Raw genomic sequence first — 17,272 nt, forward strand, 5'->3', positions numbered from 1 at the left:
AGTGATGAGCTAAGGGATGGTGCGCTAGAATCAGAGGGACTGTGTGCCAGTGAGGTCCTTCGGTCGGCTCCACAAGGTGCTGTGTGTAGGGAAGCGCATTTGAAGTGCTTCTACACAAACGCGCAGTATGAGGAATAAAATGGATGAGCTAGAAGTCTTGGCCCAGTCCCACAGCTACGACATCATCGGGGTAAGCGAAACCTGGTGGGGTGAGTCCTGTGGCTGGTGTGCTGCAATAGATGGTTACAGGCTCTTCAGGAGGGACAGGCAGGGTGGGCGAGGAGGTGGTGGGAGGTGGCGATGTATGTGAAGCATGGGCTGGACTGCGTGGAACTTCAAGTTGGGGATGGCAAAGTTGAGAGCTTCTGGGTAAGGATTAAGGGACAAACAAATAAAGGGGATGTCGTTGTGGGAGTCTATTACAGACCACCCGTCCAGGACAACAATGCCGATGAATTATTCTTTGCAGAACTAAGAGATGCCTCAAGATCAACTCCCCTTGTCCTTATGGGAGATTTCAACTTGCCAGACATCAACTGGGATCACCACACGGCTGACACGAGCAAGTCCAGAAGGTTCATAAAGCACCTAGATGATAACTTCTTGGTGCAGGTGCTAAGGGAGCCAACTAGGAAAGGTGCCCTCCTTGATCTTTTGCTAGAAAACAGAGAGGGTCTTGTGGGAGACGTGGCAATTGGCGGCTGTCTCGGTCATAGTGACCATGAAGTGGTTGAGTTTAGAATTTATGGTGACAGAAGGAAAACTGCCACCAAAACTTCAGCCCTGGATATGGGGAAAGCAGACTTCAGGCTGCTCAGGGAACTAGTCAGCAAGGTCCCCTGGGAAGCTGCTTTTGAAGGCGTAGGTGTCCATCAGTGCTGGTCAGTCTTTAAGCACTGCCTCCTAAAAGCACAAGATCAGGCTATTCCAAAATATCGGAAGGCAGGCAGGTGGGGCAGAAGGCCAGCCTGGCTGACCAGGGATCTTCTACTGGAGCTTAGGCGGAAAAAAGAAAGTGTACGGCTACTGGAAGGAGGGTCAGGCGACGAAGAAGGAATACAGGGATGCTGTTTGTGTTTGTAGGGAGAAAATTTGCGGGGCCAAAGCCCAGCTAGAGTTGAAGCTGGCCATGTCTGAGAGACAATAAAAAAAGGTTTTTTTTTAGATACGTTAACAGAAAAAGGAGAACCAAATAAAACGTGGGTCCGCTACTTGACGGGGAAGGTCTCCTCACAGACAATGACATAGGCAAAGCAGAGACGTTTAATGCCTTCTTCACCTCTGTCTTCAATGCTGATGATGGGCTTCAGGACCCTGGGTGCCCTGAGCGGGAGGACCACGACGGTGGGAATGACAAACTCCCTACTGACCCTGAACGTGTGCGGGATTTGCTGCTCCACCTAGATCCATACAAGTCCATGGGTCCGGATGGGATCCATCCCAGGGTGCTTAAAGAGCTGGCTGATGTCATCGCGGGACCTCTCTCAATTATTTTTCAACGATCTTGGGAATCTGGAGAGGTCCCAGTAGACTGGAAGCTGGCAAATGTTGTCCCAGTTTTCAAGAAGGGTAAGAAAGAAGACCCTAGCAATTACAGGCCTGTCAGTCTCACATCAGTGCCTGGTAAAATTATGGAGAAGATGATTCTTGAAGTTATTGAGGCGCACCTGGGGGACAATGCAGCCATTGGTCCCAGCCAACATGGGTTCATGAGGGGTAGGTCCTGCCTAACAAATTTGATTTCCTTTTATGGTAAGATCACCCATCTAGTTGACCAAGGGAAACCAGCTGATGTGATCTTTTTGGACTTCAGCAAGGTTTTTGACACAGTTTCCCATAGGATCCTACTGGACAAAATGTCCAGCATACAACTTAACAAAACCATCATACAATGGGTGAGCAATTGGCTGATGGGCAGGGTTCAAAGGGTTGTGGTTAATGGGGCCACACCTGGCTGGCAGATGGTCACTAGTGGGGTCCCTCAAGGCTCCATTTTAGGGACAGTCCTCTTCAATGTCTTTATAAATGATTTGGATGTAGGACTAGAAGGTGTTTTGAGCAAATTTGCTGATGACACAGAACTTGGAGGAGTTGTGGACTCTGATGAAGGTGGAAAGGCCTTGCACAGAGATCTGGACAGATTGGAGAGCTGGGCGATCACCAACCACATGAAGTCTAACAAGAGCAAGTGCCGGGTCTTGCACCTGGGACAGGGCAACCCTGGCTATACGTACAGACTGGGCGATGAGACGCTGGAGAGCAGCCCCACAGAGAGGGATCTGGGGGTTGTGGTTGACAGCAAGTTGAATATGAGCCAGCAGTGTGCCTTGGCAGCCAGGAAGGCCAACTGTATCCTGGGGTGCGTCAAGCACAGCATTGCTAGTCGGTGGAGGGAGGTGATTGTCCTGTTCTACTCTGCGCTGGTGCGGCCTCACCTCGAGTACTGTGTGCCGTTCTGGGCACCACAGTACAAGAAGGACATTAAACTGTTGGAGAGTGTCCAGAGGAGGGTGACAAAGATGGTTAAGGGCCTAGAGGGGAAGACGTATGAGGAGCGGCTGAGGTCACTGGGCCTGTTCAGCCTGGAGAAGAGGAGGCTGAGGGGGGACCTCATCGCGGTCTACAACTTCCTCGCGAAGGGGAGTGGAGAGGCAGGTGACCTATTCTCTGTTATCACCAGTGACAGGACCCGCGGGAATGGTGTTAAGCTGAGGCGGGGAAAGTTTAGGTTGGACATCAGGAAGAGGTTCTTCACCGAGAGGGTGGTCGCACACTGGAACAGGCTCCCCAGGGACGTAGTCACTGCACCAAGCCTGTCTGAATTTAAAAAGCGATTGGACTGTCCACTTAGTCACATGGTCTAAACTTTGGGCAGACCTGTGCAGTGCCAAGAGTTGGACTAGATGATCCTTATGGGTCCCTTCCAACTCAGGATATTCTATGATTCTATGATTCTATGTCTGCCTGGTAGCACCTCACTATTTTACCCTACCTTGCTTGTATGTCATGCTCCATGGTACACACTAGCAAATGGGGGATGATTGCTGCAAGCAGAGAGAATGGTTTACTCTAAAGTTTTCTGTGAAGCACAGTAGTTTTGCAGTACCTGTCCCATCTGCCTGATCCATAACGTTGTCCAGCATATAAAAACAATCCCTGTAGCACATCCTAAGCCTTGGGGACCCTTTGTTAATCAGCAGACATTTCATCCAAATGCCTAAAAGTTGTAACCTCAAATATGTACTTGTAATCATTGACATGTTCTTGGGATGAGATAAACTGAGGCTTATTCCTCCTAACATGTTGATGCCACTATAGTGAAGAAACTTTCAGAGAGACTTGATACCTTGATTTGGCTTTCCTCTTACCATAGTGATAGTAGTGATTGAGACACTCATTTCAGAAGCCAAGTGATTAAGAATAATTGCAAAGATTTAATCATTAGTCAATGCCTACACTGCACCTACCATCCTCAATCAAGTGGTGCAGTAGAAAGAGGGAACTCTGACCTGACATGCAAATCAGCTAGGAAGAAACAGAACTGAAGTGGTCAGGTGCATTGCTGCAGCATTGATGTGTATGCAAAGCATGGCAAATGAGAGACATCTCCACCCTCCTCAGGATATTCTGATGGGGTAACCAATGCATATTCCTCATTCACCACCTGAAGCACTGCATAAACTTGACCAATGATTCAATATTAAATTATTGCAGAGTTCTGTTGAAACATGTACGATCTGTCCATTCACAAGTAAAGGAAGGTCATCCAGAGCCTGCCTGCGAGCTGTGCCACATTCTGGAACCAGGAGACTGGGTATACATTGAGGTGCACCAATGAACGAATTATCTACAACCCAGGTAGAAGGGACCACATCAGGCACTCTTAACCACCCACACTGCCAACACATGTGAAGAACTGCACCACTGGGCACACACGTCACTGCAAGAAAGTACCACAACCTAACAACAGAGAAAGGTGTCCCCTCCAGAAAACAACCCAGACCTTGGATCCTAAACCCTCTCTCCAAACCTGATTTCATAACTGGACTGTGTTGTCAAGGACACAGGACAATGATACAATCTCCAACCATGCAAATTAGACACATTTTAAACAGTTTCTTTGATCTCTGGATTTATTCTTAGAACTATTTAAAAATAGCATTAGAAGTAGTTTGTATAGCTTATAATCGTCCAAGCCAAAGGCTTTTATACATTCTTAATACTTAAAATGATGTTCCAAATCCTAAACATAACATTCCTAAACCATATTCTACATGGACTAGAAACCTACAGAATATGGAGTGGTAACTCTCTCCTTAAACTTTCAGCTCAGGTAGATATTGCAGCAATTTTTTCAAACTCTGTTGGATTTGCACACGTATTTCTCCAACACATGAATCTAGAATTCTCATGACTGGGGTTCTCACTTTATGGCTGAAACGTTGGACAAAGCTGTGGGCACAAGATAATTTTACTCATGTCTTTGCTTCAAAACACCCTGAATGTATCCTGTCAGAAACTGCCTCTTCTAAAAACTCCTCTTGCTTCTCTTGAAAACCCATGAGAGTGATTATGATTACTAACAGGGTTGGGAACTATTCTCATTGCCAACATCCAATTAAATTCGGATGCATCAACACTTACATAGATCTTGTCTTCCAAATCATATTTCCCTTCCTGGATCTTAGTGGTTTTTCTGGAACTATGGCCTGGAAAACATTACCTTCCAGGTAGTATGTGTTTTTGTACAGTTGATTTTCTGTTTAGTAAGAGTATGTAATGGGAAGCAAAGAACTTCTGTATCTACCCCATTAATCCCCAGTGTAACAGGTAAGGCACACTGCATGCCCCAAGTTGATATATGAGAGTATGGAACAGCAAAAAGAAGTACTTGAACTAATGGCTATGGAATATTCAGCATAGAGGGAAGAGCAGATGGTAAGACTGCACACTCTGTACTTTGATTAGGCTTCAACTTAAGTGCTGTGAGTTGGATGTCTGCAGCTTACCTGCTGCAATCTCTGCAAAGTCTATGTAAATCTTTAAAGTCTCAGAGAGGGGAAGGTGGGGGTAAAATTGTTAATTTTTAAACTTTGAGAGGTCTGGCTAGGAAGCTATTCCTTTCAGCCAAAGGTAGCAGTCTGATTATTCCATTCCCCACTTTCAAACTAAGATAATACTAGGTGTTCCAGTCCTTTAGGCTCCACCAAGCGTCACCTCCATGTTGTCAATTGAGACAGTTATCAAAGTACTTAACAGTTCATCTTCAGGCACAGGTGCTTGGCCTTATATAAATGATTGGCTGGAGTACGTTCTTCCTAAGGAATGCACACCTGGCTTTGTTAACATTGTAATAATTATCCTTACCTTTTCCAATTTTTTTGAAACTGTATATATGTCTTTGCAACCAGTGGGAAGAACTGTCCGACTGCTCTTTCACTATGATCATAGTTAATAGTGAAGTCTGTAAGAAAATAGTAAAATCTGACCCGTCTTAAATTGTACTTGGGTTATTATGCACTTGGAGTCTTGATATTCTCCAACAATACAACAGCTCTGTAAACAGATTTTAGAGACTGTAACTAGCAGCAGGAGCTAGCTGTCTTCTAGGAGCCAAACTGCTTCTGAGCGGGAACAGTAACCTACTTGCTTATTTCAGCTGCCAAGAGATTTACACAGAGTGTATGGATTTATATACCTAGAAAAATGCTATCATCCCAGTACAAGCAGTGCACTCCAAAAAAGCTTGCACGTATTCTAAATATTTCTGTAAGGAAATCAAGATATGAGTGCACATGTCATAAACACAGGCTACAAAAGGTCCATCTCTTGTGCCAGCAGAAAACTTCTCAGTGCTTACCAAAGTTTGTATTCTGTTTGTATTTCAGAAACTTAATAATAACACTGTCATAGAGATTAGACATATATAGAATTTGTGTGAACAGACTTGTCTAGAAGCCAAAGGTATTTTTAGACCAGTAACAACCTGAAATTTACAGTGTTCACTGGAAATTCATCACTGAAAGTGCAATATTCATCCGGTGCATTAACACTGGAATTACTAAGTCATCTTGACACCTCAGGCAGCCTGCCATGTCTTGCCTAGGAGTATTTTTGCATTCCATAAGCCTGTTTTTTAATCCTATTTATTTTTCAAAGTGAAGTCAGGCAGTCTAGAGCATTTGCTCTAGATGAACACAAGTAGTTTTTGCCAACATATACAAAGCCAGAATAAATTGTGAATCTGGACCACCTGCAAAGGAAAGCAATGGCTTTGAACTCAACTACTACTCACTAGCAGGATCTCAAAACCTACTTTCTTAGAACTCTGAGCTTAGTTTGTCCTGTAGTTGCAGATATTACCTCCCATACATGAGAACTACCTCAAGGCAGAGAATCATGTGATAGTGGTTATTTTATCACCCTGGCGACTGCTAATTAATTTGTTATACAAGTAGCTCAAACATTAGGGCTGTCATAATAGAAATATTTATATATCTGAAAATAGTATGAGAGCTCTTAAGTATAAAGACTGTATCTTTTATCTATATATTGATTGCTACAATTGGCTTTACATAGCTGGCATTCTCTAAATCAAAGAAGGCTATTGATTATACAAATGTGTAGATTTTTTTACTCTATACTCCAAAGATCATAAGCAAAGAATTGTATGTCAGCATTTGGTCTGTGTGTTTAAAGCTCACTTAGAGTAATGAGGTATATAGAAAAGACCAAGATATTATAGAGTGATACACCTGAAAAAAAAAAAAAAAAGAAAAAGAAGAAAAAGAAGAAAAAGAAAAAGAAAAAGAAAAAGAAAAAGAAGAAAAAGAAAAAGAAAAGAAAAAGAAAAAGAAAAAAAAAGAAAAAAAAAGAAAAAAAAAGAAAAAGAAAAGAAAAAGAAAAAGAAAAAGAAAAAGAAAAAGAAAAAGAAAAAGAAAAAGAAAAAGAAAAAGAAAAAGAAAAAGAAGAAGAAAAAGAAGAAGAAAAAGAAGAAGAAAAAGAAAAAGAAAAAGAAAAAGAAAAAGAAAAAGAAAAAGAAAAAGAAAAAGAAAAAGAAAAAGAAAAAGAAAAAGAAAAAGAAAAAGAAAAAGAAAAAGAAAAAGAAAAAGAAAAAGAAGAAAAAGAAAAAGAAAAAGAAAAAGAAAAAGAGAAAGAAAAAGAAAAAGAAAAAGAAAGAAAAAGAAAAAGAAAAAGAAAAAGAAAAAGAAAAAGAAAAAGAAAAGAAAAAGAAAAAGAAAAAGAAAAAGAAAAAGACGGATTCCAGAGAAAAAAATGTTTCTATTGATTGTTGCTTGATGTGTTTTGCAGCAGCTCAGGAGGGCAAGTAAGAGAGAATCTTGCACAAGAGTGTAGGAGAAAAGCAAGCTTGGTAAATCGGAAAGGAGGCCTCAGTGGAATGAAACATTTTAAAAATGAAGGAGGTATTGTACCCATATACAGACACTAAACTCAACTTTTAATGAGTATACTTTTTTTTTTTTTCATAGAGGACATGCCTTAGGAATGCTACATATTTTCTCGGGTTAGTGTAGTGGTGTCACTGTTTAATCAGATTTGGTAAGTGTTATGACATGCAGTGTTATTTTTACTCATAGAATCATAGAATGGCTTGAGTTGGAAGGGACCTCAAAGATCATCTAGTTCCAACCCCCCAGCCACAGGCAGGGATGCCACCCACTAGATCAGGCTGCTCAGGGCCTCATCTAACTTGGTCTTGAACACCTCCAGGGAGGGGGCATCCACAACCTCTCTGGGCAACCTGTTCCAGTGCCTCACCACCCTCTGAGTGAAGAATTTCCTCCTAATCTCTAACCTCCAATCTAAATCTCCCCTCATTTAGTTTAAAACTATTCCTTCGTGTCCTGTCATTATCTGATGGGAACAAAAAGTTGCTCTCCATCTTTTTTATATGTCTCCTTTAAGTACTGGAAGGCCACAATGAAGTTAACCTGGAGCCTTCTCTTCTGTAGGCTGAACATCCCCAGCTCTCTCAGCCTTTCTTCGTAGGAGAGGTGCTCCAGCCCTCTGATCAACTTCATGCCCCCCCCGGACTTGTTCTAACAGCCCCACATCCTTGTTGTGCTGGGGGCTCCAGGCCTGGATGCAGCACTCCAAGTGAGGCCTCACAAGAGCAGAGTAGAGGGGGACAATCACATTCCTCAACCTGCTAGTCACTCCTCTTTTAATGCCTTCTGGTGTGCAAGTGCACACTGTTGGCTCATGGCAAGCTAATAGTAAAAGGAAGACTAGGGAAAATGCGGATCCACTACTGAATGAGGTGAGTGCCCTTGTAACAGGGGACGCTGAGAAGGCAGAGATACTGAATGCCTTCTTTGCTTCAGTCTTTGCTGCTAAGACTGCCCCTCAGGAGTCCCAGACCCTGGAGGTATGAGAGAGAGTCTGTGGAAAGGAAGACTTCCCCTTGGTTGAAGAGGATCTGATCAGAGAGCATCCAGCCAAAATCAATGCACACAGATCCATGGGCCCCAATGGGATGCACCCGCATGTGCTGAGGGAGCCAGCAATGTGATTGCTGAACTGCTCTCTATCATCTTTGAAAGATCTTGGAGAACGAGAGAGGTGCCAGATAACTGGAGGATAGCTAATGTCACACCAGTCTTCAAAAAGGGCAAGAAGGAGGATCTGGGCAACTACAGGCCAGTCAGCCTCACCTCTGTCCGTGGAAAGGTGATGGAACAACTTGTTCTGGATGCCATCTCCAAGCAATTGGAAGAGAAGAAGGTTATTAGAAGTAGTCAACATGGATTCATCAGGGGGAAATCACGCTTGACCAACCTGGTAGCCTTCTGTGGTATCATCACTGGCTGGGTAGATGAGAGGAGAGCCATGGATGTTGTATATCTTGACTTCACTAAGGCTTTTGACACTGTCTCCCACAACATCCTTGTAATGAAACTTAGAAAGTGTGAGATAGATGAGTGGACAGAGTGGATTGAGAACTGGCTGACTGGCAGAGTTCAGAGGGTTGTAATCAGTGGCACAGAGTCTAGTTGGAGGCCTGTAACTAGCAGTGTTCCCCAGGGGTCAGTACTGGGTGTGGTCTTGTCCAACATCTTCATCAATGACCTTGACAGAGGGGTAGAGTCCACCCTCAGCAAGTTTGCTGATGATACAAAGCTGGCAGGAGTAGCTGACACACCAGAAGGCTGTGCTACCGTTCAGCAAGACCTAGAAAGACTGGAGAGTTGGGCCAACAGGAACCTGATGAGGTTCAACAAGAGCAAGTGTAGAGTGTTGCACTTGGGGAGGAATAACTGCTCACATCAGTACAGGTTATGGGCTGACCCATTGGACACAAGTTCTGCAGAGAAGGACCTAGGGGTCCTGGTGGACAGCAGGTTGGCCATGAGCCAGCAGTGTGCCCTTGTAGCCAAGAAGGCCAATGGTATCCTGGGATGCATTAAAAAAAAGCATGGCCAAGGGAATCACAGAATCACAGAATGGCTGAGGTTGGAAGGGACCCCTGAAGATCATCAGGTCCAAGCCCCCGCCCAAGCAGTATCACCTAAAGCACATTTCAGAGGATGCCATCCAGGCGGGTTTTGACTATCTCCAGAGAAAAAGACTCCAGAACCTCTCTGGACAACCTGTTCCAGTGCTCTGTTACCCTAACAGTAAAGAAGTGCCCCCTCATATTCAGCCGGAGGTTATCCTTTACTCTGTTCTGGTGAGGTCACCTCTGGAATACTGTGTCCAATTTTGGGCTCCCCAGTTCAAAAAAGACAGGGAACTTCTGAAGAGATTCCAGAGGAGGGCCACAAAGATGATTAAGGACCTGGAGCATCTCCCATACAAGGAAAGGCTGAGAGACCTGGGTCTGTTCAGCCTGGAGAAGAGAAGACAGAGGTGATCTGATCAGTGTTTATAAATATCTAAAGTGCAGGAGGCAAGTGGACAGGGCAAGGCTCTTCTCAGTGGCGTGCAGCAACAGGACAAGGGGCAATGGCCAAAAACTGGAACACAGGAAGTTCCACATAAACATGCCTAAGAAATTCTTTACAGTGAGGGTGACAGAGCACTGGAACAGGCTGCCCAGAGAGGTTGTGGAGTCTCCTTTTCTGGAGATATTCAAGACCCGCCTGGGTGCTTTCCTGCTCAACCTACCGTAGGGAACTTGCTTTTAAGTTTTTGATGATCTCCAGAGGTCCCTTCCAACCCCCATGATTCTGTGATTCTGTAATTGTGTATGTGTTTCAAGAAAGCTCTTTGTCGTCACATCATCATTCACATCTGTCTTCTCTCACCCCCACCTTTCTTCTTCATGGCTTTAGAACTGCAATGCAAAAAGAAGAAAAAGTTAGCTTCCTCATGTGTGTTGTCACTCCCCAGGTGTGACATGAAACATCAGAGTAAAAAAAAACAACAGGTTACCCTGTCAATGTGGAGAGCTGAATGACCACTGACAAGCTGGCTATTCCCACAGATATTGTAAGGCATATAATGACAGTGTACTATATAAAGCAGGGAACATGCTTTCACTCACTCTAACATACCGTTTACTGAGTTTCTCTTGTCTGTACATCTTTCTCTCAGTCACCTGGTTATCACCCTTCTCAGGGTATTAAGAATCCAACAGGCAGAAGTGAAGAGATGAAGCACCATGATAGGGGACATAAAGTCTCCCCTGTCATAGACATAAAGTCACACAGCGTTTCTGTTTATATGTACTTACAGAAGCAGAATTAGGTAAGTGGTAACAGGTTGTGTGCAGGACAGCTGAATAGCAGCCAGTGTGATAGCAAAGGCATGTAAAATCCATGAAACAAAGAAAGGCTCAAAAATATGTTAGTGCATTAAGTTATTTAAACCTTCCTACTCACATACACTGAAGTTATATTCCATTGTATCAATTTCTGATTACTAGATTTTATATCATGCCAATGTTTGAGGTTCGAGGTGTTTTTCAAGGTCTTATAGTTCTTCATGTCTCTGTCAGGACTTACGAGATTCATTGTGCCTGACATATTTATGTTACTGAGAGTGACATGGTTTAGTTAGCAAGACACTATCCATCTTTTCATAGAATTAGCAGACCATGGTAATTCTCATCCAAAATTTACTTATTTAGCATAAACAGAAATAATTTTAATTTCTGCAACACAGGAAATCTTCCCACGTATTCCTTGATCTGCGTAGCAATAATAGTGGTTGCTTATATAACTGTATTAAACTAATGCAAATGATTCTAGTGAGTAAAAAGGCTCCACTCCAAACATCCCAGTATATTAACCATGCCAACACCATATGTGGCAGGTGAAACATCATTAGTATAGCTTAGTCTGGTCAACTCCTTATGATTAGGCATGATTGTGTAAAAGTCTTCAGACCAACATTTAAACAGCACCGTGACCATCTGTCTAACTTGACTCCAGGATGGAAGAGGCAACATGAACAACAGAAAGCCTAGAAGAAGCAGAACATGGAGAGAAAACAGTGGCAGGGTTTGATAGTCTTTATACCACATTTCACAATATGGAATCATCCATACTGATTTTGGTGCATGTAAACTTGTGCTATTATATAAGAAAAATACCCATCATAAATGCACAATTTAATACGAGATAATTTATAATAAAACATTCTAGTCTGGATGCAAAATGAACAAGCTCAAGGTAACCCACAATAGATTTCAAAGTTCAGAAACCTGGCAAAGGCTTTTACTGATACTCATGCTATTCTCCTGCCCAGAAATGTGTGAATTGATCTCAGGATCTGTAAAGTGATGTGCTGATGTAAAAAGGAAAATGAGTGCAAAATATGGGTAGTTAAAACAGTTGGTATATCCATGAAGCCACAAATAAACCTGTAGAGTATAGCATCTAACTTTCATTGTTTAAGATGTGATACAGTCAAAAATCTTTTCTTTCTGAGTTCACTTTTTCAGTTTAGAGGGCAGAATTATAAAAGCTATGTAAGTACCTAAACATGAAGATGAAACCTTATCTGGGCTTTCATGTTTAGTAATAAAAGAAAAAGACAGTCTCACATACTCATTTCTACTAATTCCCTGTTGTAGAATTCAACAGATCCTTCATCAGGTAATATCAGAAAATTAAGGCACATGTACCATGAAGCACTTCCAGAACCCTGCTCTCAGATATGTGTCTCTAACCCTGAGTAACTGTTTTCTTAGTTTTATAATGCCATGTAATTCTGTGCAAAGCAATGGACTCAAATGGAAAATATTCAGAAAGGATTTCATGTTCAAATATGGAAAACAGGAAGCACGAAACATACATAATTATGTGTCAGATATTTGTTAATTACATATATGAACATATTTGGTCCCTACTGCTTTGTTTGTATATTGTATTTCGAATGACCTTAATTTATCAGCCACTAAGTAACTACTGCCATCTACTGGAAAACTTATTAAAACGTTTAAATTATACTGCCAGAAAGGGATCTGGAGTACAGTATTATCTCCTGTGAAAATACTGGATAGTCTATAACATATAAAAACTGTTAAAAGAATGACATCAGTGCCTGTTTGCTTACATATAGATAAAATACCAGTGAGAATAAACAAAAATTTTGTTTAGCTCAATTTCAGAACCATTGTTAAATCTTTCTTCTAAGATACCAAGCACTTGCAATCAGTTTCATATCCATACTTTACAACGCATAGCTGTGCCATCTACTACTGTGCTGCATATCATATCTACTCTTCCACTTGACCTCTGACAGCCCTTCTTAGCAACAGATGCAACAGTATTAGGACGTCTTTAAGTGTCCAGTTGCAGGTATCCTAATACCATTGAGTTTTGTGTCATAGACTGCTCCCATTAAAATTTGTTCCCAGGGCAACAATAATGAACAGGAATTTACTGTAGACAAACTCAGAATTTGTTCTTCCTGACATAGCATACCATAGCATCAGCAGTGGCCCTGAAGGTGTGGATTACTGATTTTGAGGTTAGGATTACTGATTTTAAGGTTACAGCAGCTAAAGGACCACATCATAGCCAGTGACTACTCCCCAGTTAAAATGCAGTAACTGAATATGTGCACTCTTTTTCCTGCCCTAAAATATGTTGTGAAAGAAAAAGTTTTCTCAATTCCTATACTTTTTCAATTTGACCTCAATTCCTACTCTATTCCCTGACTTCCTGAAAGCCAGGAAAGTAAGATTCATTTCTCTAAATTGTGTGTGTATTACTTAGATAACATGAATACTCTAGTTATCCACAAACTCACCTTGTAATCAATGGAAACAAAGTCACTAAATGGTTATTTTTGTTATTCCAACATATTTACAGGAAAGAGTAAATATCCAATGGAGGAACACCAAGATGATCAAGGGACTGGGGCATCTCTCCTGTAAGGAGAGGCTGAGAGAACTGGGACTGTTCAGCCTGGGAAAGAGGAGGCTGAGAGGGGATCTTCTCAATGTGTGTAAGTACCCGAGGGAGGATGCAATGAAGATGGATCCAGGCTCTTTTCAGTGGTGCCCGGTGTGAGGACAAGAGGCAATGGGCACAAACCAGAAAAAAGGAGGTTCCATCTGAACATTGGGAAAGTACTTCTTTACTGTGAAGGTGTCTGAGCACTGGGACAGATTGCCCAGAGAGGTTGTGGAGTTTCACTCCTTGGAGCGACTCAAAAGCTGTCTAGACATGGTTCTGAGCAAGCAGCTCTAGGTGTCCCTGCTTGATCAGTGTGGTTGGACTGGATAACCTCCTTTCAACCCTAACCATTCAGTGATTCAGTGATTCCTACAACTTGTCTTAGACAGCTGTCTTACAAGATGTATTTTCAAGTGCAGATTTGTGTCTTCATGGGCTACAGAAGCAGTTTAGATTTGAAGATCCAGTTTTGAGGTGCCTCATCATAAAATAAGGTAAAGATATGCTCACTGATCCCAAAAGGTGAGTTTCTGCTCCCTTTTATGTAAATCCCCCTCAACTTCCTTTCTCAAGCATGCCCTATGTCTTCTGCTGTGGGTGTTGGACTTTGGACCTTTTGCTAAGTATCTTTAACTCAGTAAACTAACAGAAACCCAGATTAACAGGAAAGAGGTCAGACAATGTTCTGCCTTGCTAGTGAGTTGGAGCAGCTCAGAGCTCTGTCTGACAAGCACCAGACCTGCGCAAAGAGAGGGACAATAATGTGTGACCTGGAACAAGAGAGGACAGAGAAAAGCAGGACAGGGGCAAAAAAGCATGTGATCAGCTCTACCAGCAGTAAAAACTGAGATTTCACATCTGACTTCACATGAACACTATAAAACAGTCAGTCTAGGAAAGAACTAGTTCAACGGTTCAATTGCCATTTTTTAAATTAAGAAATGTAAGAAATTACCATCAGAAAAGATAAAAGGATGCATGTTACACTTCATAGACATATGTATATATATTTATATATGCAACAAATAATACACCTAGAAAATATTCAGAAAGAGAAAACAGCAAATAGGGTTGCTTGTTTCCCCTCTGAAATTAACACTGAGTATCTCACTTGTCAAGTATATCTGGACCTTGGGTAATCACCGAAGGCAAGCTCCACAGAGGAAATTTTTGACATTTAACCTAGAGTTAAGCCTAGGATCAAAACATTTGGTACTTAAATTCAAGACAGTGACCAAAAGAGCCCAACATCCAATGGTCAAAAAAAAAAAAAATCAAAAAAAAAAAATCAGTGAGGTATCTTGAACATGTTAATATATATCTCTTGGACTACAACTTGGACTACAAATTTCCCTACATGGCTAAGCATCAGATTCTACAGTCTAAACATCTGTATCAATTGGTTTAAGTTTTTTAATTCAATCTATTTACAAATTTTATGTTTTAGGTCTGTACTGGACAGATACTTGGCATTTCTAAGTTGAATACTATTTTACTTCAAATTTTGAATCCAAATGTGTGAATTAAAGGACCTGCAGGAAAATCAGAAAATACTACCGGCACCTTAACCTTATGCTCTCTAAGTCAATGAGACTATCATCAGAAATTGGAAAAAATATGCTCAGAATATAAATTGATACCCTGAAAGGTTGTCACAGTCACGGTATTACAAGAAAATTGAGTACTTAATTTGCTAGCTGGGTGACACAAATTGGTTCCTTTTTGGACACGAGTGGAATGTTTTCAGTTGTCAAAAATAAATAAATTAATCTGATCTTATTTGATTTGGTTTGATTTTCAGAATACACTTGCACTTTTCTGATCACTTACAGTTTTCTGATCAGGTTTTACCAGGACCTTGGTTTTATTTGAGAAAAAATCAACAGTGTCCTGCTGTGGCACTGACTGAATATCAGCTGAAAGGAAAGAGCACCATCTGCTGTGTAACCATCACGCCTTCTGACAGCATTTAGGGATATTTGGAAGTTTCTCCACAAAGGTCCAGTCCTGCCTGCCTGATCTCTATTCATAACCCTAATGATGTTATTTTTGGAAGGTGAGCTTGCCTGCTTTTCTGCCTGCCCATTGCACTGCAGCCTCCCCTTGCAAGCCCAAGGCATCGCCTGCCCTGGGGCTACAGCCAGAGGTTTCCAGCTTTTCAGCTGGAAACTGAAATTGCCTCTTCTGTCCAGAGTGGAGGAATGTGCAAGTGTGTCCTAGCCAAGTGGTGAAAGGTTTTTCTGTGCCTTTGATTTTCGTATCCCCTGAGTTCATTAAATTTCTCTTAAAGAACAAAAATCTGACTGTGGGCTTGTTAAAGCTTTAATCTTTCCTAAGTGCCTATGTCAACTGAGCATCAATTGGATTCAGCGCAGCTTGAGGCCTATTTCAGCAGGACAAAAATCCCTATAATCTTTTAAATACAAGCATTATCGGTTTCTTGAGCGTATGCCTTTCTCACATTAAAGCTCACTGCCTACATTACAGCTAAGCACATTGCTAAGCACCAGTAACTTTCAGGCCTTTTATCATTTTCTTGCTACTCTGTGCACTCATGTGGCTTGTTAACCGAATCAAAGGAGGTCTGAACGGAGCCGGGTGAGATGCCACAGCACAGCGAACAGTACTAATTCCTCAACATGAATACAAGATGCAGGCACCAGATCATGTCTGTACCAGAGGAAGGCACCATACAGCTCGCTCCTATTGCTGGATTTTTCAATACAATGTGGAAAGCTGCTAACAAACGTCTTCAGGTAGTTGAGGACAACTGTTGTTGTGCACTGGTGCACTACAATGTTATGTTGTGGGGCCATTCAGCGCTTTGGTGACATGCAAAAGAAAGGGCGAAAGGATCCCAAAAGGCTGAAATACCAGCCTAGGCCCCCAGAGAACATCCCCTGAGGCCACAGCCCAGCCTCAGACACTGGTTTCAGCACTTATCACCCCCCCATACCTCCAACCCAGCTTTCAGAGGTGGACGACCACGTTCCTTGCTGTGGCACGGTGAAGATACATCCATCATTTTTTCTGCTATATTTGGATATTGAAAAGATGGAGGAACATTTCTGAGTGGAAGCAACAATTCACCAGCCATTTGGCCTTCTGAGGCCTTGTTTGGGCTGTAGTTTTGTTCTGCTTTGAAACTGCCCAAGTGCAATAACTATTGCTGAATTTCCAGGTGGCTCATGCAGTCTTTGTTACCCCATGGCATAATTTACTGTTCTGAAGAAGAAACTAGGAAACTCTCCAGTTGCTGCCATCATTTCCAGAAGCAAGAACTGGGTGTTCTTACATACCCTATTTCCTACAAAATCCACTGAAATCACCAGGGGGAAGCATTCAACAAGCAGAAACGTCCTGCACCCAGGGAGACCTCCTTCCCTTGGACCATCTCCAGCTGCACATTTTCTGTCTCGAGGTGTTCGGCCTGACTCGTCTTTGACTTTCCTTGATCTCAGTGGGCTGCACTTTCCCTCTTTATTTTCCCCATGGCCTTCTTTGTCATCACAGGTATTTTATCAGTTTTCCTTTCCCAGGAGCACAACCTTGAAGACCAGTTCTGTAGGGCCTTCAGTGACTACTAAACCTCTGGATTTTCATGGCTGTTTAAGCAGCAATACTCCTTGAGTTCCAGGACTTTGGGAAAGCTGGGCTTACCATTCACCTTCAGAGACTTGATAGCCTGAAAGTAAATATATCCACCTGCACTCGCTTATTGAACAACATTGCTGTTCACTTAATCATCACAGAAGATGCAGAACTCCAAAGAAAGGAATAAAAATAGCATTCTTGATACTTTTTAAAAAGTCAGAAAATCATACAGCACAAGCAGCAAACCCCATGTAATTGTTCTTTCCAAAGCCAAAAATTTAGGTCACTACAGTAGTTCACCCAGTGCC

This window comes from Anser anser (assembly GCF_964211835.1).
Source record: "Anser anser genome assembly, chromosome: 2".
Classification (NCBI taxonomy): domain Eukaryota; kingdom Metazoa; phylum Chordata; class Aves; order Anseriformes; family Anatidae; genus Anser; species Anser anser.